The 16,651-nt window shown below is 43.7% G+C and overlaps 2 pseudogenes; both read right to left on the bottom strand.

Moving 5' to 3' along the window:
* The window catches only part of LOC127673528 (ensconsin-like), a 188,071-nt pseudogene that overhangs the window by 7,180 nt on the left and 164,240 nt on the right, over positions 1-16,651 (bottom strand).
* Positions 6,707-7,396, bottom strand: LOC127674128 (GTPase ERas-like; annotated as a pseudogene).

Genomic DNA, 16,651 nt, shown 5'->3' with positions numbered 1-16,651 from the left:
AACGTGGAAGGGAAGGTGCTCTCTTTCCCGCTCTCTTTTATGGCTCTGGCTTCAGAGAAACTCAAGAATTAGAATTTTCATATTAATGACATCCAGTGACAAACTACAGACCATCTAGTGTTTTTAAGAACTTAAGACAATTTCTAAACTATGTCAAATATCCACTCCAGTGCAGGACAAGGCCCCGTCGGCTAACAACTGAACAGTGTATAACTGAGTCAACACAGATGACAGGAATAAAGTAGATCTGATGGATGATTTGATTTGTTTTGTCAAAAAGCATTTGAAGGAAGTCAAGGGAAGGGGAAATGATGTAATTATATTATAATCTCAAAAAACAATTATTAAACGACAAAAAAGTATAAACTTTTTTAAAGTGCCTTTGTGTTCTATCTGGACATTACCTGGAATTACTTTGCCTTGTCTCTCCTTTTGTTTTACATTTTGTAAATTTTCTTTTTGCCACGCTGAGGATTAAGCCCCAGGCTTCATACAAGCAAGTGCCCTACCACTAAGCCACACTACCAGCCCATTTAAAGGACCTTTAAGCACATGTCCTACTTTTCTCTTCTTTAGCAGCTTTCTTCTGCTTTGGAAAATACCATTCACATGTTTGTTATTTCAGAGACACGGTCCCCTTTGGTGGCATTTGTAGATAAGTCCTTACATAAGGGCCCTTTCTCCACAAGGAAAGGGGCCAGGGTGAGGAAGTGTAGGCCGCTCTTTCCTAGAGAGAGTACCAACAGTGAGCAGGCACCGAGTCTCCCCGATGCCTGCCCAGCACTCAGCCAGAGATCTGGACAAACATACAAAGACAAAACCAGAGATGTGTTCCGAGGTTCTGACCTCACCATGGAAGAGTGGGGAGAGATCAGAAGGGAGGGGAGGAAGCCTAGTGCTTGAAGAGTCTCAAGCAGAGGGAGGGAAGGAGGGGGGAGGGAGGGACAGAGGGAGGAATGGAAGGAGGGGGAGGAGGGAGATGGGAGGGACCAAAGGCCTGAAAGAGAGGGAAAATGAGAAAGATCTGAGACTCTAACCTGTTATGGGCAGCAGGGGGGTCTGGCTGGGCACCTCTGGCTAAGCCAGTACTAGGGAACAAGGGACAGGCAGATGTCACCCAGCCGGGGCTGCCAGTGAACTGTTGCAATGCCCCCTCTCTCTTTCTCTTCTGAGTTCCTCTAACTGCTTCTCCCAGCTTTCGGAGCAATGTGACCCTAGCTGACCTGCTGAGCTGCAAGTGACTGAGGGCAGAACAGATCTTCCCATGGTGGGAGGCCAGGTCTGGATCAATCCAGCTGCATAGCCACCCTCTGCCCCAGCTGACTCCTCAAAGGTGGGTGGGGCCTTGAAGGACAAGTGCAGTCTCTGGGTGGTAAAAGCTGCAGCCCATGGCTTCCCTGCCGAGTGGGGTTTAGAGAAGCCCTTATGCCTACAACTAGGTAGGAGGGCCCACCTTCCTTCCCGAGAGAGATGCTGAGGTACCAAGGTAACTCCTTTCTTCTTCCCTTAAAAACATTTTTTATTCGATATATTTTTTATTTACATTCCAAATGATTTCCCCTTTTCTAGCCCCCCACTCCCCGAAAGTCCCATAAGCCCCCTTCTCTCCCCCTGTCCTCCCACCCACCCCTTCCCACTTCCCTGTTCTGGTTTTGCAGAATACTGCTTCACTGCATCTTATTGCATTCTGATGTGGCTTAAATAAGATCAAGGAGAGCCGACTGGGAACTCAGAAAGAGAAACGCAATGTGAGGCACTTGGGGCTACCTTTGCCCATCTGGGTTTCCTGGGTCAGGGCTCAGGGAATGGGCCCTTGACTGTCTTCATCAAGCTGACAGTGAACTGGCAATGGCCATGGGAACCCAAATTGGGGCTCTGTCCTTCTCTTTCCAACTCTTCTCTTGCCTTACATCCAGCTGCTGGTCTGGGCATGGCACACACAGAGGCACTCCCAGGGTTTCCATGCTGGTGTGAGTTAATGGGTGGTGACTGCTACCATCATCCCTCCTTGGAACCCTTTCCACACTCACACTGCTGAGTGCACACAAGTGCTCAAGGCAACAGGGACTTTACAGTATCTGGAAAGGAACCAACTGGGCCGCTCAGATTTCCTGATTTTAAAGCTACAGTTGAAGCAGCATGGTACGGGCATGTAGACCAATCAGATAGAATAGAGTCTAGAAACCATAGAGCCTGGGGACACTCAACCAGGGAAGGACAGTCTTCAGCAGCTAGTACCGAGGAAGTGCGATATTTACATGAAAAACAGTGAAACTGGACTCTACCTTTAAACAACAAACATGAACTCAATATGGATGAGTCTTAAAAGTGTAAAAAAGGGTCTAATATCCAGAAAAGTTTCCTATTATGGGACCTGTTACTAATTTATGGACCCAAAGCACAGGCAACAATACAAAAACTGACACATGAACATCAAACAAAAATTTCTATAGGCCAAAAGCCACGAAGGACTGAAGAGGCAACCTATACCTATATGGTCCGGACCCATTATCTAGAATAAACATGTAACTCCCACAATGCAACATTTTGTTACTGGACTTAAAAGTGGCCTGAGCTGGTGATGGGGCACAGTGCAAAAGCACTTGCATGTGCAAGGCCCTGAACTGGATCACGGTGACACACACACACATGCAGACACAGAAGCCTGTAGTAAACATCTTTCCAATCGCTTACCAATTGCCACAGTCTACAACACATGTGCCATGCCACTGAAATGCAAACCCAAACCAGCACTCATGTTTAGTAAGCTGGGTAATATAAAACCAACACAGAAAATAAAGTGTTGGCATGGAGACACTGGAATCCTCATGCCTGATTGATAGGGATGCAAAATGATACAGTCATGAGGCAAAACAGTTTGGCAGTTCTTCAGAAACTTATATAGATTTAATGTTATTCTGCAATTCCATTCTTAACGTGTGCTGTGCCCTTACGTGGATGGAAATCGTAGGCTCGGCCCTTCCTCCACCTCGTATTTTCAGATAGGGTCTCCTGCTGAACCTGGAGTTTGGCATGTCAGCTGGCCAGCCGGCCAACAAGCCAGTGGACCTACCCGTCTATTCCGCGATGCTAAAGTTACAGCCATGAGGCCAGGCTCACCTTTCATGTTCATGTCTGAATTCCTCACACTTGCACATCAAGCAATTTCCACACTGAGCCATATCCCCAGTCTGTACTCACTGTCTAAAAATTAAATATTCAGTCCATCGATACCATTAACTACTTTCCAGACATTCAATATAGTTAATCAGTACCGCTTCCACAGTGTAGGTATAAGCATCAGTTTTCTGATGGTAGCATGCCAAAAGGAAAACAAAGGCCAAATTCATCAAGGTCTAGAGTTCTGGGAAAGTAATTGCGTTTTGGCTAAGCTTGAGTTTTGAAGTCTGTAATCCACTTCTAGTTAACTGCTTTTGTTAAATGAAGTATGTCAACCGAGAACATGGTTTTTGTGCCTAAAAGCTCACCATGAGAAAGACTAAGAACTGCACACTCGGATCTGGAACACCCAGACAGCTAATAGACTTTGCATTACCTTAAACCCATGTCCAAGCAGACTTCTCTGGTTAAAACTTCACAGCAGAAGGAAAGAACAGATTCCTAAAGGTTGTCCTCTAACCTCTACAGGGAGTTACAGCATGTAACCACTCCATACACTTATGCAAGTAAGTGAATATTTTTTTTTCTGCCAAGACTTATGACTTGTCTAGTTTCAGGTTTTTAGAAACTTTAACAGTCAGATATAGGGGTGGACCTTAGTTCCAATTAAAAGGGGATTAGTTACTCCCATATCATTTGTGCCAGAACTGTACAAGTAGTTCTTTTTTTTTTTTTTTACTTTTTTTTATTAGATATATTCTTTATTTACATTTCAAATGTCCCCTTTCTTGGTTCCCTGTCCACAAAACTCTCATAATCCATCTCCCCTCTCCCTGTTCCCCAATCAGCCCTCTCCCGCTTCCCTGTTCCAGCATTACCCCACACTGCAGCATCAAGGCTTCCAGGACCAAGGGCCTCTCCTCCCTTTGATGTCCAACAAGGCCAAGTGAATGATTTTTTAAAGAAATAAAGGATGAACTAGATTCCTTTGGGGTTCAAGGTTCTTGTTTAATAGATATTCATTTTATTTGATTTTTCAAAATCTGAAATGCCACAATAAATTATCATAAGTGGAAAGATCCAAATGGAAATTTGGGCATTTCCTAAAAATAGAAAAATTTCCAAGGAGAAATATTGATTGTAATGTTGCCAACCTTACTACTATACCAAAGAATTTTGTAGTAATGTTTTATAACTAATCAGTTAGTGAATTTTTGTTTTTAGTGTCTGTATACCAACTACACAAGTTTGTAGATAACCTGAGTTCCATGAGACCCTGTCTCTAAAATTTTTCAGCCTAGCCCATCAAGTGACCACAAATATTAACAAAACCTAATAATTTTTCTTAGAATATGATACACCTCAAGATTGACCTTATGAGAATAATCCTATAATTTAAAAAAGGCCACCAGGGCCAGTGGCACACGCCTTTAATCCCAGCACTTGGGAGGCAGAGGCAGGCAGATTTCTGAGTTTGAGGCCAGCCTGGTCTACAGAGTGAGTTCCAGGACTGCAAGGGCTACACAGAGAAACCCTGTCTCGAAAAAAACAAAACATAAAAGGTCACCAGGCTAGGAATATGACTCAGTGGTAGAGCACACGCCTAACATGTTCTAGGCTCTAGATTCACTCCCTAGCATAGAAATGTGTATGTGTCAATCTCTCTCCACACACTTAGAGACAAAATCTATAGGGGTTAGCATAAACACTAGAGAACCAGTGATTTACTAAGACCTGTCATCTGTGTGTTAGACATGCACTAGGGTTAGCTAGAGTAGCAGAACTTTTTAAATGAATATATGTGTCAGTATGTACAGTCATGTATATATGTATGTATGCATATATTCCCATATATATGGAATATATATTTTTATTTATATGTATTGTTATATATATAGTAATTTATTAGAATGGCTTACAGGCTGTGGTCCGCCTAGTTCAGCAATGACTGGCTATGAACAGAAAGTCCCAGAATCCAGAACTTGGTCAGTCCACAAGGCTGGATGTCTCGGCTGGTCTTCAGTAGATGCTGGAATCCTGAAGGAGTGGGTTGTAATGCCAGGGAAGGAACGGGCTTGCCAGCAAAGCAAAGAAAGCAGGCAACGAGCAAAAGCTTCCCTCTTCCGAGTCCTTATCAAGGCTTCCAGAAGAAGGTATGACCCGATTTAAAGGCATGTGTTTTCCTACCTCAAGATTTGGGTTACAAGTGGATCTTCCTACATCAAACTAAGCAGTTCCTCAGTGCTGTGCCCTCCGTTTTTAATTTAAGTCCAGATGTAGTCAAGTTGACAACCAAGACTAGCTATCACAAGAGGGTTAGAAAACAAAACAAACATGTCTGCTTTTGAAACTCAAAATCGGGACTGGAGAGATGGCTCAGAGGTTAAGAGCACTGACTGCTCTTCCAGAGGTCCTGAGTTCAATTCCCAGCAACCACATGGTGGCTCACAGCCATCTGTAATGAGATCTGATGCCCTCTCCTGGTGTGTCTGAAGACAGCAACAGTGTACTCATACATAAAAATAAATAAATCTTGAAAGAAAGAAAGAAAGAAAGAAAGAAAGAAAGAAAGAAAGAAAGAAAGAAAGAAAGAAAGAAAGAAAGAAAGAAAGAAAGAAAGAAACTCAAAATCTAGCTTGCAGGCATGAGGGTAACTCCCAGAACAAAGGTGAGGAGAGAAGCAGGACTGCCTGAGCATACACCGCTGGATGAGGCAGCAAGAACTAGATGGAGGAAGGAAGGTTAAAGTCTACACAACCCCCATTACAGCTACTTAATTCTGGGTCGGGAAAACCAGCTCCCAGATCTAGGTCATGGTGGTAGGTGACACACGCATTTGCAGAAGGGTGCACAAGAAGTGAAAGTGTGTGGTAAGGTCTCGGGCCACGCTCTTTATTCTTATGACATCCCTGAGCACGGCGGTACATTCCATCACCTCTGTTCTAGAGAGGCACAGTGTATCCTGCCTCAGGCATACTTCCATGAACTCAAAGCCAGCCTGACCTAAACAGCAAATAGTAGGTTAGCCAGGGAAGGAAACAAACCAGGGGTGTGCTTCAGTTTATGTTTTTTCTTAAATTAAGACAAATTTTTCAATGTAAGTTAAAATGTGGAGAACTTCCCCAATTAATTCATAATCCTTTGGTATTACTTAAAGAAGAAATAAAAGACTAAAAACAAGCAAAGAAAAACTCCATGAACCATGGGAATAAATATAAAAGTGGAAAAAAGTCATCTTAACAGAATAATCAGAAAATTATGAACTCATCTATAGCCTTGAAAATAGTTAAAAGTGAAAATTACTGAACACAAAGGGCATACATAGCCAGGTGGTGGTGTCACATATCTTTTTTTTTTTTTTTTTTTTTTTTTTTTTTTTTTTTTTAGCTTTGAATGCTGAGAACGTTTATTTAATTTTGCATAGAGTTTCACAGAACATAGCCAACAAGGTACACTCCTCACAAAATGACAATAAAAAAAAATGTCCGTGGAAACTTACTTGGTGGGTGGGTGGGTGGGGAAATGTTATGACAAGAGAACTGTCAGCTTGACAGGAGACAAGGGTCAATTGACTTAACTAAGATCGTCAGGCTACAGAGCAGCCACAGCTACAGATGGTTTTGTGGCGTCTGATCTTCCTGTTTGATGCAGCCCCAGCCTCCTGGGCTCTGAATCTCACGGTCATGAGGGCAAAGGCTTCCCACACTTTGCTGCCTCTTGGCTGAGGTCTTCATTAAGGGGACTCCCAGCTTGGGAGCAAGGACTGTGGTGGCGGAGGCAGCATGAGCATCTTCAGCAGTGCTCACCAGGTCACACGTGATGCCCACTAGCACCAGAGGCTGCGGTGAGGCTTCCACGTGGACCATATCTGCTGCAGCTGGTCTAGCGACGATGGGTCATCAAGAGCACAGACGCCCAGCAGGCCATCACCCACTGCCAAGCATGGTCCTGCAGAGCCCGCCCTGTATCCTGGCCAGCGGTATCCAGCACATTTAGGATGTAGCCTCCTCTGTAGTCCAGGGCTGCTTCTTTCCAGTAGGAATCCTGGATAGTGGGCTCGTGGTCTTTGACGAAGCAGTGGTGAGTCATCGGGATCCTGAGAGCTTTTTCACCACCACCGCTTGCACCCACAACCACCGCAGCCTTGAACTCCAGTAGCTGCCTGACAGCATCTATCTCTGCATTGTGCCCAAGCCTCATGGCTTTCCTCTGGGGAGGTGGTGCATTGCAGGCTGGAGCTCAGGTCCAAGATGCTAAACTTGGTCAGCAACTCCATTCCCCAGCACCTCAAGGAAGTGGTGTAAACAGCCACTTTAAGAGTGTTTAAGAGTGCGCTGGGAATGGGAAATCAGGCGAGACTGGCTGTGTTCCCAGGAGTAGCAGTCTGCTGAGGGGCAGCAGGCTGATCTGCAGTGTCACACATCTTTAGTTGTTTAGTTCTCAAGAGGCAGAGACAGAGAGATCTCTGTGAATTCAAGGCCTGCCTGGTCTACAGTGCAAGTTCTAGGACAGCCAGGGCGACACAGAGAAATACTGTCTTGAAAATACGACCAAACAAACAAACCAAAAAACTGGAATAATGTGCAAGCCATTTCTCAACATTGTTTTGTTACATACACGATCACCAGGGAAATGTGATTATTATCTGTTTTGTGGATGAAACATTTTCAGGATTGAAAGCAGGGTTAAAAAACTAATTGTAAACCCACTCAAAGCTTTAATGCCAGAACTTAGGAGGCAGAGGCAGAGTGATCTCTGAATTTGAGGCCAGCCTGGTCTACATAGTGAGTTCCAGGACAGTCAGAGCTGACAGTGAAACCCTTAAAAAAAAAAAAAACAAAAACAAAAACATAAAACAAAAACCTCAATAATAAAATTTGTTGTGTTAGTATCTGGCTCATCAATATTTTAATTCCACTGTACACTTTTTTTTTAATTTCAACCTTTTTTGTACTGTGTGTACAGTGATTCATTTTTGAGACTTTTCTTGTATTGCATTCTAGCCTGGGACTCACTGTGGAGCCCAACATGGCTCTGAGTGCCATGCCTGCCACACCCTCTTAGTACTAGAGATTGAACCCAGGGTTTTGTATATGCTAGGTACACACCCAGCCAACTGAATTCTCCCACCAGCCAGTGTCACTGTTCTCTTAATACACGAAAGAAAAGTGTGACTTTGCAGTATGTCTTCCTGAGGTGATGGAAAAGTATCCCAGGACTATGGAGCCCAGGAACCACAGGGCTATGAGAGGAAGCATCTTCAGCAAGAGGTGCCTCAGCTCCCAGGGAGGGTATCCCCAGTGGAGCTCAGGGCTCAGCTCCTTCCTCGATTCTTGGTTTCTTCCAGTGAGAAAGCCATGCTAGCCAGTCAGCAAATCTCATAAAAAAGATTTGTTGGGGAGACTGATCCAGGAGGAAAAGGGCTGAATCCAGCATGGGTGGCTGCCTCTGTGCCCCTGATTGGACAACAGGGAACTGGACAAAGGACGAGGCTTAGACAGGGTTTCTTAGGAGGCTGAACTTTTCAGGGCAGAGATCTTCAGAGTGAGGGATTGGTGGGACGTCCTGTTCAATGATCGGTGGGGCTTGTGGGAAGCTCAGGGATTGATGGGTTTTTTCTCCCCCTCTTCCCTGCATCGGGTCCTTGGGTTAGAATGGATAGACCATCCTGCCTGGCTGAGGCTCTGTGGCTGAGCTGCTTAGGGAGGTTAGAGAGGAGGCGCTGCCACCTTGGACAGTCAGCCGCTGCAGTGGGACCTCAAGACTGAAAAAGAGTTGTTGCTTTTTTAACCGGTGCCCCCAATCTGACAGCTCCCCCAGCAAGCCAAATTCTGCACATTTGTTCCCACTCAGGAAGAGATCCCGGAAGTGGTGCATGGATCGCCTCATTGGCCGCAAGACTAAATGCTCATCGTTGGAAAACAAGTCCGTTCACATGCCTAAAACGTGTCCTACTTAATTTCGGTCGTTTATGATTTAGTTACAGGAATCCAGCTGGCAACTGTCTGGCACATACACTGAAAAACTGAAGCAAAAACTTAAAGTTGCCGGGAGAAACATAATTTAGTTCCCATGTGTCTTGGATCTAAATTAAGACCAGCTCATTACCTACTGGTGGCATGGCATGCTTCATAATCCAAGTTTGATGACTCATGTCTATGATTCCAGCACTGCAAAAGCTGAGGCAGGAGGATTGAGTGAAAGGCCTACTTATGCTACACAACAAGACTCTGTATCAACATACAAGTACACATAGACACAACGGGAGGGGACTACTAACAAAGTCAATAGTGACGAGATACTAATCAATTAGTAAATATACACAGTATTGGGGAAGTCTGATAATAACAAACGCATATATTATCCGTGTGGAATAATGTCTCAGTCACTTTAAGGTGCTTGTATTAGGTTGATATATATTTTCTTCACATAGTGGTTTTGTACCCTATGCCAGCTTGTGATCCATCATCTCAGAGAGTCCATGGACAGGGTTAAAAAGTCCATGCCATGTTATCAGTGTTTGTGTTGACAAAGTTGCATCCTCAGTAACAAGCTGAAATTTGTGACGTGTCTTAATTATGATTCTAGGCAGAGATACACTGAAATATTAGCAATATTTGTGACGCTAACAAGTAGAAGACAATCTTTTTAGATATAGCCCAGGCTAGTCTCTAGTTTGTAGCTGAAGCTGACCTTGAAGGTATACTTCAATCTTCACCTTCAGAGCGCTAGGACTATAGTTTTATGTGGCAGGGATTCAGACCCAAAGTGTCACACACAGTAGGGCAGCATCCTACCAAGCAAGCCACATTCCAGCCCCAAAGTCAAAATGTGTTTGGGTTTGGGGGCAAGGGTTTTTTTCTTTTTTTCCTTTTTTTTCCCCTGAGACAGGGTTTCTCTGTGTAGTCCTGGGCTGTCCTGGAACTCACTCTGTAGACCAGGCTGGCCTTGAACTCAGAAATCTGCCCGCCTCCGCCTCCTGAGTGCTGGAATTACAGGTGTGCAACACCACGCTTGGCTTTTTTTTTTTTCAAAGAATATTTCTTTGTGTAGTACTGGCTGTATTGGAACTCACTCTATAGACCAGGCTGGCCTGGAACTCAGATCTGCTTGTTTCTTCATGTGTCTCAAATCTGGGATCAAAGGTGTGCACCAACACTGCCTGGACCCAGATGTTTTAATAAATAAATAATCACTGTATTTACAGTTCTACATCAAAATTATTTATAATGCAATATTTCATTGTGCACACATGCAATTCCGGCCCTTAAGAGGCTGAAGCAGGAAGATCATGAGTTTAGTACTAGCCTATGTTACATACTGAGGTCCCTGAATCAAAAAGCAAAAGAAGGTACTGGAGTAATGGCTCAGTGGTTAAGAGCACTGACTGCTCCCCGAAGGTCCTGAGTTCAAATCCCAGCACCCACATGGTAGCTCACAACACACCCTCTTCTGGTGTGTCTGAAGACAGCTACAGTGTACTTACATATAATGAAAAAATAATTTTTTTGTTTGTTTTTTCGAGACAGGGTTTCTCTGTATAGCCCTGGCTGTCCTGGAACTCACTCTTTAGACCAGACTGGCCTCGAACTCAGATATCCTCCTGCCTCTGCCTCCCAAGTACTAGGATGAAAGGCATGTGCCACCACAGCCCAACTTAAGTAAATCCTTTTAAAAAAAAAGGCAAAAGAGAGAGACAGCCTTGATAGGACAGTTCTGTAGTTCCAGCCCTTGAGAGGATAAGCCTGGAAGATTGCCAAGAGTTTAAAGTTCGCTTTGCCTACACAAGCTCCATGCTAGCCTAGACTACCAAGAAAGACCTCCTCTACCGCACATGAAATAAAACAAAAACAAAAAAGAAAATGTCCTAAAAAGAATTAATTGTGTTACGTTTTAAAATAACACATGCTTAGCATTTGTTCATCCATATGTATGTGCGTGTCTGCCTGTGCGTGTCTGCCTGTGCGTGTCTGCCTGTGCATGTCTGCCTGTGCGTGTCTGCCTGTGTGTGTCTGCCTGTGTGTGTTTGCCTGTGCCTGTCTGCCTGTGCAGCTGTGTGGCACCTGTGGGTGCGTGGCTGGGGGTGGAGTGGGATCCCTGCAGAGGCAGCGTCAGATCCCCTGGAGCTGGAGCTATAGGCAGTTGTGAGTTGTGCACTGTGGGTGCTGGGAACCAAATTCAGGACCTCCGGAAGAGCAGCAAGTTCCCTTAACCACCGAGCCATGCTCGGTCCCAAAGGTTAGCATCTTTCCTCGCGTTTATTACCAGATCAGCCTCTAGATCTCATTGCACACCTACATCATAGTCACTTTCTGGACAGCAGCCCTAAAGAGAGAACCTGTCATTTCAGCTCTTTGCACTCACAGACTTGTGTATCCCTGTCCAGTGTACACAACATTGCAGAAGTGATTAGATGCTATTTTACAGGTAAGATTATAAAATTCTGTGAGTTCTGTGCCCGCACATAGAACACTTGCACTGGTACTGGGGAGGTCAGCTGCCCTGTCACAGGGCAAGTCTGTGGATAGCTCAAAGTGACAGAGACCTTAGGCCCGCCGATAGCTTTCTCTCCATCAAACCTCCAGATGATTGAACAACTGTTTGTCTCCTTCCTTAACACTGAGCGAGGCCGGGCGGTGGTGGCACATGCCTGTAATCCCAGCATTCTGGGAGCCAGAGGCAAGCAGATTTCTGAGTTCGAGGCCAGCTTGGTCTACAGAGTGAGTTTTCCAGGAAAGCCAGGGCTATACAGAGAAACCTTGTCTCAAAAAAACCAAATCCAAAAAACCAAAAACCAAACAAAAACAAAAAAACAATGAGTGAGAGTTTCTATCCAAAACTACCTAGGTAGGCTGGTTTTAGATTCTTAACCCACAGAAACCAGGAGATAGTATGCTGCTGTGTTTGGGGAGTAATTTGTGATGAGGCTACAGAGCACAGCATGTTATTTCACTAACTTGCTGTGACACTCTAGAGAAGAAATGTTCCCTTCATAGCCTGGAGTATTCGAACACTTGGTTCCAAGTTAGTTATTATCTTAGGCTTTCCATTGCTACAATGAAACTCCATGACAAAAAAGCAAGTTGGGGAGTAAAGGGTTTATTTAGCTTACATTTCTGCATCACAGCCCATCATGGGAGGAAGTCAGGACAGGACAGGAACCTGGAGACAGGAGCTGATGCAGAGGCCATGGAGGGGTGCTGCTTACTGGCTTGCTCTTCCTGGCTTGCTCAACCTTCTTTCTTATAAAACCCAGGAACAGCCCAGAGATGGCACCACCCACAATGGGCTGGCACCACCCCAATCATGTTTTAAGAAAACACCTTACAGCTGGATCTTATGGAGGCATTTTCTAAACTTGAGGTTCCCTTCTTTCAGATCATTCTAGCTTGTGTCAAGGTAACAAACAAAGCCAGGCTGTACAGTGGCAATGGTTGGGAAGGTGGTGCAGCCTTGCTGGGGAAGTTCACTCCTTCTGGCTTTGAGAGTTGTAGTCGTGTGGTTGTTGATGTGTGTCACTGTTTCCAGCTTACCCTTGAAGATACCATCTCTCAGTTCCCTGCTCCTGCTACCATGCCTTCCACAGTCTGCTGTGACTTCCTGCCAGGATAGAATGTTATCCCTCTGGAATCACAAGCCTTGGTCATGTTATTTTATCACAGCAAAAGATAGCAGTCAATACACTCGCTCAGTGTTTTCATAAAGTTAATGTAATTTCTTCCCTTTAAAGTAACTGTGTGTCTTAAGATACTATTCTTAGACACGATCTGTCACCTTCTTCAATGTTCTAAAGAACCCATGGGGGACTGGAGAGATGGTTCAGCGGTTAAGAGTACTGACTGCTCTTTCAGAGGTCCTGAGTTCAAATCCCAGTAACCACATGGTGGCTCACAACCATCTGTAGTGGGATCCGATGCCCTATTCTGGTGTGTCTGAAGACAGCTACAGTGTGCTCATATAAATAAAATAAATAAATCTAAAAAAGGGGGGGCGATCCATGATACAAATAAGGTTACAGATGATTTCATTGTTAGTTTGTACTACCTGGAAAAAGGGAGAAAGAGCATAGGCAGGAATACTGGCCTTTTCTGGAGAGAAGTGAGGTATGTCTGACCAACAGTCTACACCCACGCTAATGTAATTGGGGTTGGGGGCAGGTGGGTGGATGGAGTTTCTGGGTAAAGTGCCATTGGCAAAAATTTTCCTGGTTCTTCCTCTCAACCCCTTGCTCCCAGAAATAAGACACAGACTCAAAATATATTTACAAATACCTTGGCCATATAGCTAGGCTCCTCTCTGGCTAGATATAACTTAAAATGTCTCATTTATCCTAGCTACATTCTGCCACATGCTGATTACCTGTGGTACCATGTCTGTCTCAACACATCTTCCTGGCAAATCTCCCTCCTGGCTCTCTCCCAGAATCCTTTCTCTCTACTTGATTCCCACCCATATTTCCTGCAAAATCTACAGGCCATAGGCTTTTTAGTTCACAGGTGATGTATCCATGCAACACACAAGATATTCTTTCTACAAGATAATGATGGGCTAGAGAGATGGCTCACTGACTGCTCTTCAGAAGGTCCTGAGTTCAAATTCCAGCAACCACATGGTGGCTTACAACCATCTGTAATGGGATCTGATGCCCTCTTCTGGGAGTGTCTCAAGATAGCTACAGTGTACTTACATATAATAAATAATGAAAATCTTTTTTAAAAAAAAACATAGTGACAAGTGAGAAGCTAAAATACCGGTGAAATCAATGACAATAATATAATGTGATATGTTTTGAGACAGGCCTCCTTACATATCTCTGGCTCTCCTAGAATTCTCTGTATAGACCAGGCTGGCCTTGAATTTTTAGAGATCACCTACCTCTGCTTCCAAAGTACTAGGATTAAAGATGTGTGCTACTACAGCTGCTTATAATAAGATTTTTAAAGTTCATTTGGAAATTGAATAGAACAACGGTTTTGTGACTTTCCCTTGGAATGAATAAAACATCTTGAGACTAAAGATTTGAAATCCAGATCCCAGATCATAAAATCAGACATCAAATGTTTTTTATGTTTTAGAGCATAGAATTTTAACATTCTTTTTTTGGGAGGGGATTTGGGTTTTTTGAGACAGGGTATAGCCCTGGCTGTACTGGAACTCACTTTGTAGACTAGGCTAGCCTCGAACTCAGAAATCCACCTGCCTCTGCCTCCCAGAGTGCTGGGATTACAGTCGTGTGCCACCACTGCCCAGCGAATTTTAACATTCTTGAAGTTACTTAGAACAGGACAGAGTCGTGGCTGTTTATGAATCTGTGTATTTGATAAACATTTGCTGAAGTTTGCTGTGTAACAGACATTATGCTTCAGGTACTAGAGAATACACAACAGCCAAAAAACATGACGAGATTACTGCAATCAACTGAACACCTGTGTCCCCCACAAGTGTCTATGGAATTCCCATGGTAATGTAATGATATTTCCAGTTGCTACTTCAGGATAGTGATTATCTCTTGAGACAGGCATACTCATGAGTAGAACTCATGTCTTTTAGAAGGAAAGTCCAGAGAGCTAGTGACTTCTTTTTATATGTGGGCACAAGGAAGAAGTTTTTCCAGTAGCCTGAACTGACAAAGTCAACTTATATTTGCAGAGATTCAAGATGAGAGAAATGGTTTAGTTAAATAAATCCATAGAGTTCTCGACCCCCACAGAATATCACGACATACAAAATTACAGGGTGTTATTAAAAATAATATGCCAACAACAAAATAATTCATCATTACTTTTTTTTAATGTTAACATGCCTTGGGCTAACATCATGAAATTAAATTGGAATGTCAGACTCTAGTTGGTTAATATGGTAGAAGTCCTACAGGGGTCACTTAGTAAGCCTTCCCAGCATCCTTGCATCAACAAAGTAAAGATGACCCTTAACATCCACAGGAAGTCTTCAGGGAAAAAGATGGTGTGGGGGAAGGGTGGAGGGAGGAGGCGAGACAGCAGCTATCCCTCTGCTGTTGAAAAAATTCTTGAAAGTCTGTCATAGGATCCCCTAGAAACACCACCATATGAACACTTAAATATTCTTCACCCCCTCCCATGTTGGCAGGCAAACTTCCATCCTTTATACTTATAATGTGCTGGGCAGTGGTGGTGCACACCTGTAATCCCAGCACTTGGGAGGCAGAGGCAGGTGGATTTCTGAGTTCAAGGCCAGCCTAGTCTACAGAGTGAGTTCCAGGACAGTCAGGGCTACACAGAGAAACCCTGTATTGAAAAATAACAAAAAACAAAAACAAAAATAAATAAATAAATAAAAATAAAAAAATAAAAAAATAAAAAAACGTATAAGGTAATGGTAGCAGAAAAAAAATCCATACTAGGAGTCCTGCAACAGCCAAGACCAAGGCCATTTAGGCTGTCCATAGCCCAGATGTCTATGAGGAATAGGCGAGTATGTCCTTCCCTTGGTCTTTGGCAGCTCCATTATATGGTGCAATGATCAGGTAGCCAGAGTACAAGCCCAAACATGTCTCCATCGGAGTAGTAGGCTATAGCTCCTGGTGAAGTATGGCGTCTCCACACCGGTCATTGTCCCCTCCCCTGTAACTTGAAACACTTTTAGCTGACAAGATTATGCAGAGAAACTTGTCAGTTTCAGAACATTGAATATTCACTATTTTACAAAAAATTTTAGACAAGGTCTCACTGGGTAACCCTGGGCCATCTCAAGTAACGTTTGTATTCTAATCATTTATTGAAATATCTCTCTTTGACATTGCTTATCTCTCAATGAATGAAAATAGTTTACCCCAGTCCTATTTAAAGAAATATGAATTTTTTTGAGTTGGTCTTCAAAAGAAAATGGTTGACTTTGGAAGAAGATAATGACACTGCTTTTAACTACAGCATTTTGTCCTGTGACATGAAATCACCTTCCCCTCTCCCAGCCATCCGTGAGCCTGAATTTTAAAAGACTTACTAGTGTGTTCTATCCAGCTGTACAGTATTTTGAATGCAGTGTGTTACTGCTGTAGCATTATACTGAGGCATTTCCCTCCTCTTTATTCTATCCTTGTCCTTGAGCCACCAGCACCAGTCTCATCTGGAAACTAAAAAACCCAGGTTCCCAGTTCTACCATTGAATTGTTATGTAAGACCACAACCCTCCGTTAGTCGTAGTTATTTTGAGAGGCAGATCGATGCAAAAGCAAGAGGTTTATTTTCCAGAGCATCGGGGTAAACCCTCAAGGCGAGTAACAAGAAGGCAACGTCCCAAATGGCTATTACAAGCAATTTTTATACTTTTTAGGGGTATAGGTTACATCAGAAAGGTTACAATTCAAACGTATTGGCTAAGCATATCGACCTTTAAATCTACTAGCTAGCAAGCAAGACATGAATTTGAACTCTGTCTAGGACTTTCCAGAGGATCAGGTGACTATCAGTCCAGTACATTCCAAGAATGGAGATGGAGAATGGAACTTGGCCTAGCCTTGACCTGAGGTGTGGGGAAGCTGTAAGGAGGGTGT

The sequence above is a fragment of the Apodemus sylvaticus genome, chromosome 23 (genome assembly GCF_947179515.1).
Source record: "Apodemus sylvaticus chromosome 23, mApoSyl1.1, whole genome shotgun sequence".
Taxonomy (NCBI): Eukaryota; Metazoa; Chordata; class Mammalia; order Rodentia; family Muridae; genus Apodemus; species Apodemus sylvaticus.
This window is presented reverse-complemented; position numbering and strand designations above follow the sequence as displayed.